The 18,960-nt window shown below is 40.3% G+C and overlaps 1 protein-coding gene across 6 annotated transcripts in view; it reads right to left on the bottom strand.

The window, feature by feature from the left end:
* The window catches only part of ESCO1 (establishment of sister chromatid cohesion N-acetyltransferase 1), a 74,886-nt gene extending 56,615 nt beyond the window's left edge, over window positions 1–18,271 (bottom strand). For 2 of the 6 annotated variants that reach the window (XM_046671360.1, XM_046671359.1), the window contains exon 1: window positions 16,846–18,259. The gene's annotated coding sequence lies outside the window, so the exon portion shown is untranslated. Of the gene's footprint in view, window positions 1–13,740; window positions 13,761–16,767 lie in introns of those variants that run through there. The other 4 variants (XM_046671357.1, XM_046671356.1, XR_006890084.1 and 1 more) reach the window with 3 other exon arrangements.
* Between the last annotated feature and the right edge of the window lie 689 nt (window positions 18,272–18,960).

Below are 18,960 nucleotides of genomic sequence, written 5' to 3' on the forward strand. Positions count from 1 at the left end.
ACACAACTGCAATATGATCACTATCTCATTTTTGCACCATATAGCAGATTTTGTTTTTCTTCAAAAATAACCACTACCTCCTACTCCAATCCCGACCTCCATGGAAGGAGTATATTTTCCTTCCCATCTGATGCTGAGCTTGGCCATATGCCTTACTTTGGCCTCATGGTGGGCAGAGTCAACTTCCCTGCCCCCATAGCCTTGGCCATCTGACTTGCTTTGGCCAACAGGACATTAGCAGAAAGGATGCACACAGAGGTTTGAAATGTCTTTGTGCAGCTGGGCTTGTCCTCTTATAGCTCTGCCATCACCATGAGACGTTTCACCAGGTAGATGCTGCCCCTTCAGTCTAGGCCCCAGAATAAACACAAAGAGTAGAAATGAGCCAAACCCCAAATGATGTGCTAAGCACAACCCACAGGGAGAAGGAAAGCCCACCTGCACCCACAGCCGCCTAGCTAAACCTAATCCACAGCTGCTCTAGAGATGTGTAAGCAAGAATAATTCATTGCTGTTTTAAGCCATTGAGTTCTAGGGGAGTTTCTCACACAGTGACAACCGACTAATACATATTGCACTTAATTTTATTTTCTGGGAAGCTCAAAACTTACCAAAGATTAAGTCTCAAGAGGGATAAAAACTTGAAAAAACAGAGAAAGCTCATTTAATTTCCTTTATTAACACTAAGAATTCTAATTTTAAAAATAATGAATTACCTTAGTTTACTTCTTTTTCTCCCAATTTCTAAATATTTTAATACAATATTTGGCAGTTGGGAGCCACCTTAGGAAAGAGGTAGACTGATACACAATTCTGCAGAAATTGCCAATCACCTGTTGAGGTATGCTAGGTATCACTTCACTTTAGTTTGCCCTACATATTAAATCATCACTAATCTAGCATTACACAACTTAATAACCCTCACTCTATTAAATATAATCTTGCAAGCAAGGACCAAAATGCATTCTCTAACCTGTTAACAAGTTGACAAGACGCCCCATGACAATCCAAAGCTGGCTTATTAATATAATAGTAATGAAATCAACGTTGGGGCCAAAAAATAATAATCAAACTTTACTTAAAATGACCACTTCAGAAAACCCACAATAACAATTATATTTTACTATAGATTACAAGATACATGCTAGAAAGTACCTGAGAATTTAAGACTACACTCAGTTGCCTGCAGTGCTTTATAATAAAATGCAAATTTTAATCATTAAAATATTTAGATTGTACATCACTCAACATATTTTAAGATTAAAGTGATTTTTTAAAAACAATTTTATAATTCCTATATAATTCCTAGATCATAAAATTCACCTCTTGATAGTGTACAATTTAGTGGTTTTTAGCATATTCAGAGTTGTACAACAATTACCACTATCTAATTCCAGAATATTTTCATCACCCCATACCCATTAGCAGTCTTTCCCCATTCTCCCTTCCCTCCAGGCCCCAGCAACTACAAATCTACTTTGTCCTTATGGATTTGGCTATTCTGGACGTTTCACATAAATGGAATCATACATGTGGCCTTTTGTGACTGGTTTACTTCACTTAGCAAAATGTTCTTTGAAGGTTCAAATAATGTTGTAGCATGTATCAGTAACACCTTGTTTTTAATGGCTGAATACTATATAGTCCAGTGTATGAATATATAACATTTTGTTTATCTATCAATTGTTTAATGGGTTGCTTCTACTTTTTAGCTATCATGAATAATGCTGCTATGAACAATCGTGAATTAGTTTTTATGTGAACACGTTTTCAAGTCTCTTGGATATACCTAGAAGCATAACTGCTGGACCATATCGTAACTCTAAGTTTAACTTTTGAGAGATTGTTTTCCAAACCAGCTGCATCACTCTTTCTACATTCCCACCAGCTACGTACAAGCGTTCCAATTTCTCTACATCCCTGTCAACATTATTATCTTTTTAAATTTTAGTCATCTTTTTGGGTGCAAAGTGGTATCTCATAATTTTGATTTGTATTTTACTAATGACTACATTGAGCATCTTTCCTTTGGAGAAATGTCTATTCTAATGCTGTCCTCATTTTTTAAATTGGTTCTTTTCTTTTTATTACTGAGCTGTAACAGTTCCTTTACCTGGTTATTAGACTCTTGTCAGATGTATGGTTTACAAGTATTTCCTCCAATCCTGTTGGTTGCCTTTTCACTTTCTTGATAGAATCCTTTGATACACAAAAGTTTTAATTTGATGAAGTCCAATTACATATATTTTCTTTGGTTGCTTGTGATTCAGGTGTCATATCTAAGAAACTATTACCTAATCCAACACCAGGAAGATCTACATCTATGTTCTCTTCCATGAGTCTGAAAGTTTTAGCTTACGCTTAAATCTCTGACCCATCTTGAGTTCATTTTGTATATGCTGTGATGCAGGGGTAAAACTTTCATTCTTCTGCATGTGGATATCCAATTGTCCCGGCACCGCTTGTTAAAAGACTATTCTTTACCCACTAAATTGTCTTGACACTCTTGTCGAAATCAATTGCCCATAAATATACGCATTTATTTCTGGACTCTCAATTCTGTTCCACTGATCCATATGATCTTATGCCAGTACTACACAGTCTCAATTACTGCAGCTTTGTAGTAAGTATTTTTTATCTTATTGAGGTATAACTGACATACTATATTAGTCTCAGGTGTACAACATAATGATTTGATATTTGTATACACTGTGAAATGATCATCACAATAGGTCTAGTTAATACCCATCACTTACACAGTTAAAAAATTTTTTTCTTGTGATCAGAACCTTTAAGATCTATTCTCTTAGCAACTTTCAAATAAGCAATATTGTATTATTAACTATAGTCACCATGTTGTACATTATATCACCATGACTTATTTTCTAACTGGAAGTTTGTATCTTTCATCATCCCCCACCTCTGGAACCACCAATCTGTTCTCTGTATCTATGAGCTTGGGTCTTTTTTTTATTCCACAGATAAGTGACATCATACGGTGTGATGATGTGATTTGCAAGAAAAATATATATTTGGCCATTCAGATGACCAAAATATATTTCTCATATACATTTGGTGTTCATTCATGGTTTCTGGCTCACAGCTCCCAAAACCCTTAGAATTTCCTAAGTGTTGAGAGTGATGAAGGTGTCTTTTGTTAGGTTAAAAGAGAAGGGCTGGAGGTTGCATGAATCACCAATTTAATCAATCACACCTATGTAATGAAGCCTCCATAAAAACCCAAAAAGGCAGGGTTCGGAGAGCTTCTGAGTTGGTGAACACATGGAGATTTGGAGGGTGTGGCATGTTCAGAGAAAGCACGGAAGCTCCGAGCCCTTTCCACATACCCTGCCCTACACATATCTTCCATCTAGCTGTTTCTGAGTTACATCCTTCTATAATAAACAGGTGATCTAGTGAGTAAAATGTTCCTCTGAGTTCTGTGAGACACTCTAGCAAATTAATCAAACCAGAGGAGGGGGTTGTGGGAACCTCTGATTTAGAGGCAGTCAGTTAGAAGTACAGGTAACAACTTGGGCTTGAGACTGGCATTCTGAGTTGAAGGGGGTCACTGGAATCTCCAGTCTGTAGCCTGTTGCTCAGAAGCACAGGTAACAACCTGGGCTTGCAACTGGCTGGTGTTTGAAGGGTGTATGTGGGCGGAGGGTGGGGGGTGGGAGGTTAGTCTTGCAGACTGAACTCTTAACCTGTGGGATCTGAAGTTATCTCCAAGTGGATAGCGTTAGAACTGACTCGAACTGTAGGACACCTTGCTGGTGTCAGAACTGTTTGGTGTTGTGTGGGAAGCCAGCCTCCCCCCTCCACACATACTCATGGAAACTGGGTCCAGGAACCTAATTTATGCAGTATTTGTCTTTGTATTATTTCACTTAGCATAACACTCTCCAAGTCCATCCATGTTCTTGCAAATAGCAAAATTTCATTCTTTTTATGGCTGAGTAATACTCCATAGTGTGTGTGTATACACACACACACATCTTTATCCATTCATCCATCAATGGGCACTTAGGTTGTTGCCATATCTCGGCTATTGTAAATAACGCTGCAATGAACATAGCAGTGCATATTATCTTTTCAAGTTAGTTTTTAATTTTTTCCAGATAAACAGCCAGAAGTGGAATTGCTGGATTGTATGGTAGTTCTATTTTTAATTTTTTGAGGAAGCTCCACACTGTTTTTCACAATGGCTGCACCAATTTACATTCCCACCAGCTGTGCACAGGGTTCCCATTTCTCTGAAACCTTGCTAACACGTGTTATTTCTAGAAAGGAATAACCCCCAAAACTCTACGTAGAAAATGCCCAATGTTTGGAAATTAAGAAAACCTATCCTACACAAACCGTAAGAAATCTCAGTTAAAAAAAAACACACAGTGGGTGAACTTGTCCTACCAGATATCAACACTTAACTGTAAGACCACAGTAATCTGTGATACTCATTTAGGGATAGACAAATAGACCAAAGAAATAGACTAATGACACAAAATAAGAGTGCCAGGAAATCATATTCATATATATATATATATATATATATAGTCAATTGGTTTATCATAGATAGTACCACAGCTTGGAAAATAGAATTTTAAAGAAATAGTGCTGGGACAACTGGTTATCATATGGGGAAAAAAGGGAAACCAAATCCCTACCTCATATCATATACTAAAGTCAATGCCAAATGGACTAACCAAAGACATAAAATGTGAAAGGCGAAACGCACTACAAAAGATGAGTATCCAAAGATTATGTAAAAACAAATCCTAGGGGCCAGCCCTATGGCAGAGTGATTCAAGTTCCATGTGCTCCACCTCAGCGGCATGGGTTCACGGGTTTGGATCCCACACGCAGACCTACTCCCCTTGTCAACCATGCCGTGGAGACATCCCACATACAAGATAGAGGAGGGCTGGCAGAGATGTTAGCTCAGGTGAATCTTCCTCACCAAAAAAAAAAAAATCCTACAAATCAATGAAACAGCCAATCGAAGAAAAAAATGGACAAAGACAATGGCAAAGGCAATGACAACGAAGAAGGAAAAGGCAATGGACAACCACCACAATAGCTAAAATTTAAAAGTTTGAGAACACAAAGTGTTGGTGAGAATGTGGGGTAATGTTGCTGCTGCTGGCAGCATTAACTGCTAAAACACTTTGGAGAACAGGCCAGAAGAGCAACCAACCCACAGTGAAATAGATGGATCCCAAAAGTAACCCTGAGGCTAGTAGGGGTAGGATGGGGAAGGAACTGGACCTGATGTTTGAGTATGGGTATTACTGCCAAGCATGCGACATTTGGGGGGGAAAAAAAACGCCCTAGCATCTTAGAAAATCAGGTAAAAGTGAAGCAATTATTAACTCCAGGGGAAAAAAGGGGGGGGGGGGGCGGAGAATATAGCTTCAGAAGAATAGTTAGCTCAGCAATAAACAATATTTACACACTTATAACACCACTCATTATTATTGGCTTAACCAATAACTGACATATAACTCTGCTACGGGGATACAGGAAAGAGAGTAGGAGAACTAAATTCTAACTACAGAGGCCGAAAGTCAGTAACACCTGAAACTGATAAATCAAAATACAGCAGTTATTGCATACCACCAAAAATATGGAGCTAGATACTAAGAGAAACAATTAGAAAAGTGAAAGCAGTAGCTTCTGGAAAAAGGTACTTGGAGAAGGGGAATGGTGAGGAGTGCAATATTTGTCATTATAGGGCTTTTAGTGCAATTTGACTTTAACAACAATATACATGTATTACTTTGAAAATTTTTAAAAAGTTCTCCATTCTTACTGCATTTCTGTCAATTTCTCCTGGCATTCAAGAGGTCTGCTTTATTAGCATATAAAGGTTTTAGCCATTTTTTAAACTTAGAGTACACATAAAACACATTTTAAAATCTCACCAAAATGGAAGTTCTGAAAATTCATTACCCTATTGACTCAACAGGTCAAAGAAAACGAAAACAGATACAAGACTCTGGAAATGCAAGAGACTACAACTCAAGATTTAAAAAATTTTAATTCGTAGGAATACTATCCAGAGAGAGATTTTTATTGGGCTACTAAATACCTGCAATTTTAACATATCAATATTCGGACTCCTAATCTCACCTCCTAAACCTAAAGCTTCCAAAGGATTTTCCCCATCTCAGTAAACAGCAAGTTCATCCTTTAATCATTTGGTGCAAAACCTTGGAGTCATCCCCAACTCTTCTCTTAAAATTCATATCCAATCAAGCCATCATTAACAAATCCTGTCTACCTTCAAAACACATCCAAATCTGACCGCCTGACATCTCTACCACTACCTACCCTGGTCCAAGCCACCATTATCCCTCATCTGGACTTTTGTAACAGCTTCCTAATTGGTTAACTCTGCCTTCAGCCTTGTCCCTCCACTACCTCTCCCCTTCAGCTTCTTCTCAACACAACATGCAAGGTGATCCTTTTAAAATTTAAGTCAGGCTCTGTTATTTCTTTGCTCAAAACCCTCCAGTGACTTCCCATCTCAATCAGAGTGAAAGCAAAGGCTCGATGTTAACTATTAACTACTTCCTAGTTTTGCCCCGCTCACTGTGATCCAGTTATGTTGGCCCCCTTGCTATTCCTTGAATGCATTAAGCATATTCCCACCACAGGCCAAAAAGTGTTCCAGATTGAGAGAAAGCTCTGCTTTCAAAGAACTGATAATTCTTTTGTTTCAGAATGCAGTGAAAGTTACCCAAAATAATAGAAAATCTGTTTTGATGTCAAAATTAGTGTGCACATGTGTACAACGTGCACAAGCACACACACATACACACACTTCTAACCTCATATACAAAAAGAGATATGAAAAGTCTAAATTAAAACAAATTAGCATTCTTAACAGAACATAAGCATAGCCAAATGGTCTACCACTACCAAGTAAAACTGATAAAAGGAACACAAAGATAGATTGAATTTTAGGAATTTTATTAATATATGACATCAACCAGTCAGACAAAAACAATTACCCTATCACCTCAGTGTAACCACCCCCACCACCAAAAAAACACTTCTTAAAATTAAACACCCTTTCCTCTTCACAACCCTAGACTATTACACCCAATCTGCTCTTGGTATATCAAACATCACTGGAAAACTTCTAGTCATTTCAAGGTGCAGTAATTCCCCCAGAAGATTTCAGCTCAGCACACCTTTCAATTTCAAAATAATTTATTAAAGGACTGTTTCCCCAAGCTATTACAAAAGCCTCTTCAGTTCCATAAAACACTGGTGCAAATTCAGAAAGCCATCTAACCAGCTGGGAAAGATTTCACTTCTAAGACAACAGAGTAACTTTTCAGCAAAACTCAGCTTGAACTTGGCACAAAACAAAGACCACAAGGTCTACCAATAGCATCAGACTTCTCACATGAAGACCTTCAATCTGCACAGATCCACAGTCTTAAAAGTTTCTCATGTCGGTTATCTCTTCTCTTACTATCTTTCTCCTGACTCTCCTTTCACTATTTATCTCCCTCTTTCTTAACTCTTCCCAAAAGGACCCACATGAACCTTTTCCCAGTTAAAATAAGCTTTCTACCTTCAATTTCTTCACATAATGCAAATTCTACTTCCTAGCTTTAAGCAAAAAATGGTTCTCTCCAAACTATTCCTTTTTCTCCAAAACTCTCCAGCTATATAGTAGCCCCCCAAAAATATGTTCTCATCTTAATTCCTGGAACTTGTGAATGTGATCTTATGTGGAAAAAAGTTATCTGCAACAATTACATCAAGGATCTTGAGATGAGATCATCTTGGATTATCCAGGTGGGCCCGAAATCCAGTAACAAGTATCCTTATAAGAGACACACATATGGAAACAGACAGAGAGATGTGAAAACAGAAGCAGAGACTGGAGTAACGTGGTCACAAGCTCCAGAATGAAAAGGTAGCCTGGAAGAGGTAAGGAATGAATTCTCCTCTAGAGGCTATGGAGGGACCATGGCCATGCATACACCCTGATTTCTGACTTTTGGCCTCCATAACTATAAGAAAATAAATTTTTGTTGTAAAGCCATCAAGTTTGTGGTAATTTGTTATGGCAGACAAAGGAACCGATACACCTCCTAAGCAGGTTATATCACATCAAGGGACCTGCAGTGTTCCCAGCCACAGCCATTTTTCAACCCTTTGCAAAATTCTTTCCACTTTTCTTTTAAGGTTTATGCCATTCTGCTCTTATGTTCTATCATTCTTCAGTGTAGTAATCTACTGACCACCAAAAACTTTTCAACCATAGTTTTCTTCTCAAACCAAACTATTACCATCATTATGGGCTATAAAGTTCACATGAATGACCATAGGCCCTTAATCTCCTTAACTCCAATAATTGACCAATTCTTTACTTTTTTTTTTGCTGAGAAAAACTCGCCCTGAGCTAACATCTGCGCCAATTCTCCTCTATTTTGTATGTAGGTTGCCGCCACAGCATGGCTGACAAGTGGCGTAGGTCCATGCCCAGGATCCAAACCAGCAAATCCAGGCTGCCAAAGCAGTGCATGCCAAACTTAACCACTATGCCATGGGGCCAGCCCCAACCTACCAATTGTTATTCCACTTCAACTGCACAATCCTTTTGCCACATACAAGAGATAAGAGAAATATTTACTGAAAATCTGAGTCTAGTCACTCGTCAAGTTCATAAACCCTTTCTGAAAATTTTACCATGTCCACGGGTGCTTAAAAAAAAAAAAACAAAAAAGCCTCAGGGAGTTCATAAATAGTTACACTCTGAACCTCCTAACCCTGCTATGCTCCACATAGCTGATTAGATCAAGGGTGGGTTCCTGACACAAGAGTAGCCAACATATAGTGACTATAACAAAGTTTTCCAACCTCACACTATTAACGCGTTGGACCAGATAAATTCTTCGTTGTGGGAGTGCTGCCTTGTGTATGGAGGACGTTTAGCAGTAGCATTCCTGACCTCTACCCACTAGATACCAGTAGCACCCTGCCGTCAGCTCTGACAATCTTCAGACAGTGCCAAATGTCCCCTGGGAGGCAAAATTACCATTGGTTGAGCATTCGGCCTTCCTTGTTTTAACTCCCCTAGCAAGGAAAATCACAAGAAGGTAAACCAAATGCTAGAGCAGCAACTTCTAAGTCCTGAACTATGTTCAAGTTTCTATAAGGTCTGGTTTGTTGCTCTTCAGCAAGGCCTAGTGTTTGGTGATTTCCTATTCTTTTCTTCCACAAGATCTGGCCCTTTATAAAAACAGAGTCTTCTCTTCCTTACTTTTCTGTGTATCCTACCAATTCATTTACTTACTATTTAAGCTAATCCAAGTGTTTCTCACATTCAAAATACCCAACAAATACTGAGAGATTAAAAAATATTTTAATGAATCATAAAGTTTAAACTAATAAATACTAACTAAAAACAAAATGTCACAACTGAAGCAACAATAGACCATTAACAGAGAATGCCACAGAAAACACACACAATAACACAAGGTATTGCCCCTAATAAATTTTTCTAAACTTTCAAAAATTAAATCTCAGGACCGGCCCCATGGCCAAGTGATTAGGTTCGTGCACTCTGCTTCGGCAGCCCGGGTTTCACTGGTTCAGATCCTGGGCACAGACCTGCCACCGTTCATCAAGCCGTGCTGTGGCAGCGTCCCACAGAGAAGAACGACAATGGTCTATAACTAGGATATACAACTATGTACTGAGGCTTTGGGGAGAAAAGAAAAAAAAGAGGAGGAAGACTGGCAACAGATGTTAACTCAGGGCCAAACTTGTTCACCAAAGATTAAATCTCTCCACTACAAATGGCTCCAAAATATAAGTGGGTTACAGGCGCATCAACTCATTTTAAGTGGCAAATATGGCTGGGGATCAAAAACTTAAGAACAAAGCTAAAAAGAAAACTATAAGCCCTAAGTTAACAACATTTTAGCAACAAGATGCCCACTATCACCAAGAAAAGTTTATTCTAAGAAAAGGAGAAATACCACGGTAAAAAGTGGTTTCATAATTATCTTGATAGGAAAAACAAATTGCAAAATTTCTATAATTTTCTCAGTAGACTGACAACAGGTATTCAGTAAAACTCAACAGTAGTTAAAACTCTAAAAAAGCTAGACATGGACAATTTCTTTAATTTTTTAAATTCTCTTCCTCCACCAAGCTTTTATAAATTAACATTCCACAAGGTTTTGTCTTCTCATCAGAAAAGCCACTGACCAGATAATTTCATCTATATTCATACTTTTAATTATTACCGGTAAACTGGTAACATGCAAATGAATATCCCCAACACGAATCTCCATCCCTAGTGCTACTCAGATACCCAACAGCCTACTGGACATCTCCAGTCTGATGTCTTAAAGGCAACTTAAATGCAACTGTCAAACACTCAACTCATTCCACTATATCCGTCCTCCACAATTACCATCCACCCACATCAAAAAAATAAAGCCCCCACCACAAAAAAGATAATTTATATAATGACAGCAATGATAACAGCAGCACTTATATTAGCAAAAATATCCAAAACAGCCCAAATGCCCAAAAGAGAAAAAATAAAATACCAAGATAGAATTTTGATAGTCATTAGAAATGAGGTACATAAACTGCATAAATATAGTTTTGTAAGAAAGAGATAAATTAATGTATCATACATAAGTGTGCTAACACATATTAATAAACACACTAAAAGAATAAACACTAAAATGTAAACAGTGGTTACCTCCAGAGTGGTAAAAGATGGGGATGAAAGGGTATACAAAGAATGAAGGAATACCTTCACATTTTACATATATGTTTATGTACTGTTTGAATCTTTCATATCAAAAATGAATATACTTATCAGTTGTGACTGTTTCTATCTATGTAAAACACACTAAAAAAGCTCAAAAGTGAATCTCAATAACTAACACAAATGTTCATAGCAGCATTATTCATAATAGCCAAAAAATGGACACAATCCAAATGTCCATCAATTGATGAATGGATAAACAAAATGTGGCATATACATATAACAGACGCAATATTGTGATGTATAAAAAATATATATTTGGTCATTCAGATGACCAAAATATATTTCTCAAAAATATCTGGTCACGGGGCCAGCCCTGCGGTCAAGTGGTTAAGTTCACGCACTCTGCTTTGGCAGCCCAGGGTTTGCTGGTTCGGATGCTGGGGATGGATATGGCACTGCTCATTAGGCCATGCTGAGGTGGTGTCCCAAATAGCACAACTAGAAGAGCCTACAACTAGAATATACAACTAGGTACTGGGGGACTTCGGGGAGAAGAAGGAGGAAAAAAGGGAAGACTGGCAACAGATGTTAGCTCAGGAGCAAATAGTAAAAAAAATATATATATATATATATATTTGGTCTCTGTTCCTGGCTCACAGCTCCCCCAAACTGTTGGAATTTCAATTTCCTAAGGGATGAGAGCCATAAAGATGCCTTCTACTCTGATAATAATGTGACTTCTGGACCCCTCCCAAGGGTTGGGGCTGGTTACCAGGAGAACCAGCCATGTGATCAGAGGATTGGAACTTTCAGTTCCGCCCCCTGATTTCCGGAGAGAGGAGGGGAGCTTTAAGTTGAATCAATAGACAACAGTCAATGACTTAGTCAACCATGACTACGAATGAAGCCTCCATAAAAACCCAAAGGACAGCATATCAGCCCTTTTTTTCAGAGAGCTTCCACCTTGCGGAACCAGAACACTTCGGCGGGCTACTATGCCAAGCCCCAAGCTGCATGAAGAGAGAAGTTCCTTTGTTCAGGACCTCGCCCTATGCATCTCTTCATCTGGCTGTTGATTCTTTCCTTTAATATCCTTTGTAATAAATCAGTAATCTAGTGAGTAAATGGATTTTCAGTCCTGTGAGCCATTCTAGCAAATTAATCAAACCAAAGGACAGGGTCAAGGGAACCTCCACTTTGTAGCTGGTAGGTCACAAGCACCTGGGGCTTCTGACTGGCCTCTGAAGTGGAGGGCAGACTTGGGGGACTGAGCCCTTTACCTGTGGAATCTGATTCTATCTCCAGATAAATAGTAGCAGAATTGAGTTGAATTCTCAGACACCTTGCTGGCATCCAAGAACTGCCTGTTGGTATTGGGAAGCCTCCATATACACACACTGGAACTGGGTCCAAGAACCCTTTGCAATATATTTAGCTATAGACAGGACTGGAGCACTGATACCTTCCTCAAGGGATGAACCTTAAAAATATTATGCTAAGTAAAAGACGACAGTCACAAAAGGCCCCAAGTTGTATGATTCCATGAAATGTCCAGAACAGATAAATCTATAAAAACAGAGAGTAGACCAGAGGTAGTAAGGGACTAGGGAGGAAAGGAAATGAAGAGTGACATATTAATATAGGTATGGGGCTTCTTTCTGGGTTGATGAAAATATGTTAACATTAGACAGTGGTAATGGTTGTACAATTCTGTGAATATACTAAAAACCACTAAGTTGTATTCTTTAAGGGTAGACTGTATCTCCATAAAGCTATTACCAAAAGAGTGAATCTGAAACAATGCATATTTTAACATGCATCAGATTTTTAAAATAAGCCTAAACTTGTCTTCTGAAAATTATTACCTATTTCTGTTTTTGAAGAAAAATTTCACTTAGTGTGTGTGGTCACAACAAACTTTAAAATACTAGTTGAAATGATTTAACAAAATAAAACAGTAAGTTTCAGATTTTCAAGTTAACAAGATTATTTTCTTAAAAACTACTAGTATTTGTTTTATTTAATAACTCGATTTTCTGATGGTCTAAAATAGTCTAAAAGTACATATGTTAAATATATAGAGACAGATGCTGAGGATAGATATAGTCCTTATCCTCAAATATCTTATAGAGAAATTATCTAAGCAGTATGCATTCTCTAAAATGGAAGTATATCTGCTTTATAAACAATAATATATGTCAGAAAGGCTGTACTATCTGTAGGGGAAAAAGTTGTTATATTAGTCTTTCGCTTAACCGTCACTAAGGATAGAACAATATGGGGGCCCGCCGGGTGGTGTGGTTAAGTTCCCACACTCAACCCAGTGGCCCAGGGTTCTTGGGTTTGGATCCCAGGCACTGACGTAGGCACTGCTTATCAAACTATGCTGTGGTGGCGTCCCACATACAAAAAAAAATAGAGGAAGACTGCTACAGATGTTAGCTCAGCAACAAGCCTCCACAAGCAAAAAGAGGGAGATTGGCAACAGACGTTAGCTCAGGGCCAATCTTCCTTACCCCCCCAAAAAAAATCGACACAACATAAACATTTCCTAATATAAAGTCCTTAGAACAGCTCCTGGAACATATAAGCACTTATTAACTATTAGCCATAATAATTAGCCATAATATCACTGATACAATAATATTTTTGATGAAAAGAGCATAAAAAAGAAAATATTTACCTCAGTTATCCTGGTTTCACTTAACTACTTGACAACTCCATTTCCATATTACAATTATCACTGTCAGCTTCAATACCTACATTAATTCTAAATTACTGAATTATTTACATTAAAGCAGTAGTTCTCAAAGTGTGGTATGGGCAGCATGGGGATGCCAGAGACCCTTTCGGGGGGGGTGTGAGATCCAAATTATAAGCGAAGTAAAAGATGAATTCAAAGTGCAAACACACTGGACAACCTTTAGTGCAACACTGTACAAAAAGTATACAGACATGGCTTGAGATTCCACACTGCAACTAACCTTTAAGAAATTACCACTTGTTGAGTTTTGTTGTAGCATCAAAGAAGAATATCACAATTATCTCAAAAGGTTATTAAAGTACTCCTCCCAACATATAGGTGTGAAGCTGGATTTTCTTCATATACTTCAACCAGAACAACATATAACAACAGACTGAATGCAGAAGCTGAGAGAAGAATCCAGCTGTCTCCTATCAGACCAAACATTAAAGAGATTTACAAAACGTAAAACAGCCACCCTTCTTTCACTAATTTTTTATCTTTTGGAAAATAGTTGTTTTTCATAAAAAAATGAAATAAATACTTGTATTAACCTATAATTAGTTTATTAGCTATTTTTTAACGAATTAATAAGTGTTCAAATTTATTTCAAATACAATAACTATCAACAGATATAATCAATATAAACAAAAGCTATCTAGAGTCCCACATTAAGTGTGTAAAGTGATCCTAGCCAAAAAGTTTGAGAACCACTACATTAAAGTAATAATACCCCATTTTTATTTATATTCAGAGTTGTTATCTCTGTGAATCTCACATACGCAACCATAAATGTTTAAAGTAAGATGAACAGAGCTGACGACACGAATCTTGCTTTCTTCAGATGTACTGTAATGCAATCAGGTGTAAGATATAGCCCCCTCAAGAAAGAAACGACAGGATTTTCAAGTTAGAATGATCTATTTACCAAAAGTAACTACAGTAGTATAATATAGCTGTAATGCAAAACCTGTGCAGAAATAGAGCCAAAGAACTTTCACTGTGCCAAGAAAAAAGATGCACAGAAAAACATAAAAGTCTGGGCTTCTGAAGACTTAACTGTCCTTAAGTGAATTATCTATGGTAACAATTTTACTGGAGTTACACAACTACCATGTAAACTTCTGATCACCTTCAGTAGAGGTTATTCAAAGAACTCTATGTGTAATATAAATTTGTTAATAAAAGTCATGAAAAAATATTTAACTATTAAAAAAATCCATTACTTCAGCAGCTGGCCCCATGGCTGAGTGGTTAAGTTCGTGTGCTCCGCTTTAGCCGCCCAGGGTTTCGCTGGTTTGGATTCCCGGCACGGACCTAACACCACTCATCAAGCCATGCTGAGGCAGCGTTTCACACAGCAGAACTAGACAGACCTACAAGTAGAATATACAACTATGTACTGGAAGGCTTTGGGGAGAAGAAGGAAAAAAAAGACTGGCAACAGGCATTAGCTCAGGTGACAATCTTTTAAAAAAACAAAGTTTAGTCTTAAAAAAAATCCATTACTTTGAACTGTACAATACTAGTCACCCTCATTATTAGAATAAACACAATCAGCTTTGTGCTGTAATGAATTACCAAGCTGAAAAGGGCCATCCAGCAAAGGGGGTCAATGGCATTCACTAATTAGGGTCCTTTTTCAGTTCTTCTGGAAGCATAATTTATCAATTTACATGCCTAGCACAAAACCTTGTATGGGGCTGATGTTAAAAAAATTACTTGTTCACTACAGAATTATAATACTGATCCATGAGAAATGATAGCATATTTTCCTCAGCCAGGAAAGTATAAGGTAGACAGAAGCTCATAAGCCAGCGCAAGTTTTGTTCTAAGAAGGGTACTTCCCGAGTCACACATCTGACCTAAGGGACATACACTGCATTCTGCCTAAAAGCGGGACGTGTCTCTGATAGTTTTCTCATTTCCTCACATGCCCCAGGCTGAATCTGCAGATTCCAAATTAAGCACTTTTTAAGCACTTTCATCCTACCCTCATACCTAATTCCACGGTGAGAATTTTTTAACTTTCTCAATTTAAAAAAGTTCCATCGGTTCCGGTGCCCTGTGTAAAGCAGAAACTAAGGACCTAATCAGAAGAGAGCCTGAACACAGCATAGTTTAGTGCAACCAGAATGTTTTAAACTGAAATCCGTGTTTTACCCAGTTTTTAAAAAATTAATGTTTAGGAGGAAAAACAAAACCCACCCACACGCTACTATTCCACTAAGTAGCATTCATTTATTGATTTCCGCAAAGGCTATTTACTAAAATATCATTTGATAACACTATTTAAATACTTTGTGCTGCAATTACTTCCTGCTGAAAGAATTCCATTTCAGCTATCCAAAGACTACAGAAAGGAAGGTTCACAGTACTTCTCAAATCTCAACGATTTAACTCCTTCCCCTTCCCAGCTGCATTCCCCTCTCGGAAAATACTGTACATGCTCGGTTTTCAGAACTCAACATTCAGAGGTGGAGGAGGGATGGGGAGGTTGGGGGTGTGGGGATGGGGGAGTTCTCTAATTTTTGGACCTGCTATCCCCTTCTGCCTGAGTAAAACAAACCCCTGTAGTAGAATGAATATTGATAAACATCGAGGACCCAATTTCCTTCTGCTCGCATCTCTGTCTCTACAAACTTCACTATGGCCCTACATGCACCCACTTCTACTCCAGAGCAGCCCTACCCGTGCCCAGACACCCCTGTCCAACCCGAATTGCTCTACGAACTTGCACCCGGGCCACTGCTGCCCTCCCAGTCTAAAGACCGTGAAACCAGGATGCCCATCTCCGGCCTGCAGACCGCAGAGGCCTCAGGGTTCGGGCCGGGTCAGCGAGCGGCGGCGGGGACAGGGCAGCCAGCCGCAGGCCCGCAGCTCCGCGCCGGCTGCTGGGGCTGCTCCGGGGAAACGCTGGCGCGGAGAGACGCCGGGGGCGGGGACAGGGTCGGGGCGACCTGCCGGCCGGCGCCGACAGAGCTCCAAGAGCCGCAATGGCTGCAAGCTCCCTCCGGGCTCTGCAAGCCCTCGCGGCCGCCCCGGAAGCCCCGGCCTGACCCGGTCCCCGATCGTGGCCCCGGCATTACCTCTGACCGCCTGGCAAGCAGCGGCAGGTGATGCGGCGACTGGGCAGCTGAGACGCGCAGGCTGGCTACCTCCCACCCCTCCCAGGGGCGCCAGGAACCCGGGCCACAGAAGGAGGAAGAGGCGCGCGAGGCAACGACACTGAGGGTGGGACAGGAAGGGGGAGAGGCGTCCTGCTCACCGGAGAGGCTGCCAAAGGGAGGCGAGGACGCAGGCGGCGCGACGGCAGGCGGCGGGGGCGCTCGGGACTCTCGCGTACCTTCCTCACTCCTGGCGGAGGATCCAACGCGGGCCAGCAGAACGCCTCACATCCGGGTATCAGGAGACACTCAGCTGCTTCTGCCGCGACCGCCCCCTCTCCCGCGGCGCAGAAACGCCAAACTTCCGGCGAGGACGGCGACGCCTCGCCCGTCAGATGGGAGTTACCTGTGGCCGTCTTGGGCGCGCTTGCGCAACGCTCCTCTTCGGCCCTAACCGGCTCAGCTGACGTGCCCAGAAGACGAAGATGGCCGCCACGCTCGCTGCCTGTCACGCAGTGTTTCATCCGGGTCGGGACGGCTGGCGTCGGGGAAAAGAGAGCCTGCGTCCATCCTCGGCGCAGGCGCGGTGGAAAGCCTCGCGTGCGCGCCCCGCGGGTGGGCGCCTAGCGGGGAAGCAGCGGCGCCCCCTAGCGGCGGCCTCTTGCTCTTCCAGGGGTCGTCTCTTGGAGTAACGCCACCCACGCCCCCAGCGGTGGTGGTATGTCGTGGCAACTGGTCGCCCCGGCTTCCTCGGTTGGTTGCGGGTACCGCTCTCTGCGACCTCTAGTTCAAATCCCTTTAGTCTTCGACATGGGCCAATGTAAAGAAAAATGGAGGCAATTGGCCCTTCTCTCTCCTTCCCCTGCACTGCACTCCAGCGCCTCCAAAAAATGCAGGACTTCACCTTCTCCATGCATGCTTTCCTTGTGCACCAGACCACAAGAGTCAGCAAGAAATCATAGATTGTTCCACTAGATTTTGTCATGGCGGTATTGAGACGAAGCTTTGGCTCTTCGAAGCCTCTAAAGATGGAATCCAGTGTTATATCACCAGGATGCGTGGCCCCCACACTGCTTTTGAAAGCTTTCTATGCTACTCTTAGTTGTGCAACTGTGAGGATGGATAAATCGCTGCTCCTACTTTTGAGAATCTGAAGAGAGGTGATCATAGGTAGGTTCTCCCCTTCCTAACCTCGTTTTTTGAAGTCAAGCACAACCAAAATATACAGTTTGTTAAGCCTGATATTTTTCTGCCTTCCACAAAACTTTATTGAGCTGCTTTGTCACTTTAGTCTGGAGAGATTCTATGGTTCAAAAAACAAAATGGGTAAGGCCGTTGCCCACGTCACCATGCATTATGTTACTTAGCAAAAGCCTGTCTACCGCCCCCACCCCGACCCCCAGTCCCTGATTTAGGTATATATTTTAATGACATAATGCCAAATGGCTTAGTTCGGAAAAAAGTCAGGAGTACACTGCTGACCTGGTTAAAGCTGGTTATCTACAAGAGTATTTGACCTATATTTTCCTTCACCTTTAGATTGTCAGACAACTGATGGGATTTCTTTTGGTGTGTAAACCACTTTATCTTTAGTTACTTAAATTCTGGTATACACGCACACAAACCATATTTACAAGTTTCCATTCCCACAAAATAGGCCTCTGCTTCTGAGTGATGTATTCCATTATGGTTGTATTGGCCACAATCAGGAGCATAGTAATCCTTACAAATGTTGCACCATATTAAATATATTAAATATGTATAATAAATATAGATATAAAATATAAATATAATTAATTTTAATAGCCACATTTAGACATTGTTTTTAATCCAGGGGCTCATTAATATCATCGTGGATTTTGTTTTTTTTAAATTCTCTCCTAAGACTGGTTCTTGATTCTAAGGGAGTTCCCAATAACTCCAGAGGCTACCACCCTCCCTTCACATCCAAAGGGGAAGAGTATTCCCTGCAAAGGAATGATCGAATCAGTTTACATCCCAGGCCCACTGTGGATGAGTAATGGAATGTGATGATTGACAGTTAAGTGTAGAGTTAGCTTCCTTAGGACCACAGGGATCACCAGAAGACTGTTAGGAACTGTTGGGAAGAGAGGGGGATAGATATGAGAAGACAACACACAAATGTCCATTACAGTCTCTCTACTCAAATTGTGGTCCATGGACTAGGGGCATCTTTATCAACTAAAGCCTTATTAGAAATGCAGAATTTCAGACCCCACACCAACTGAATAAGAATTTTCATTCTAAAGTTTCCTCCAGGTGAGTCCTATGCATATTAAAGTTTGATGAGCATTGCCTTACAACACTCAAGAGTTATTTTGATCAGAGGTGAA

The sequence above is a fragment of the Equus quagga genome, chromosome 9 (assembly GCF_021613505.1).
Source record: "Equus quagga isolate Etosha38 chromosome 9, UCLA_HA_Equagga_1.0, whole genome shotgun sequence".
NCBI lineage: Eukaryota > Metazoa > Chordata > Mammalia > Perissodactyla > Equidae > Equus > Equus quagga.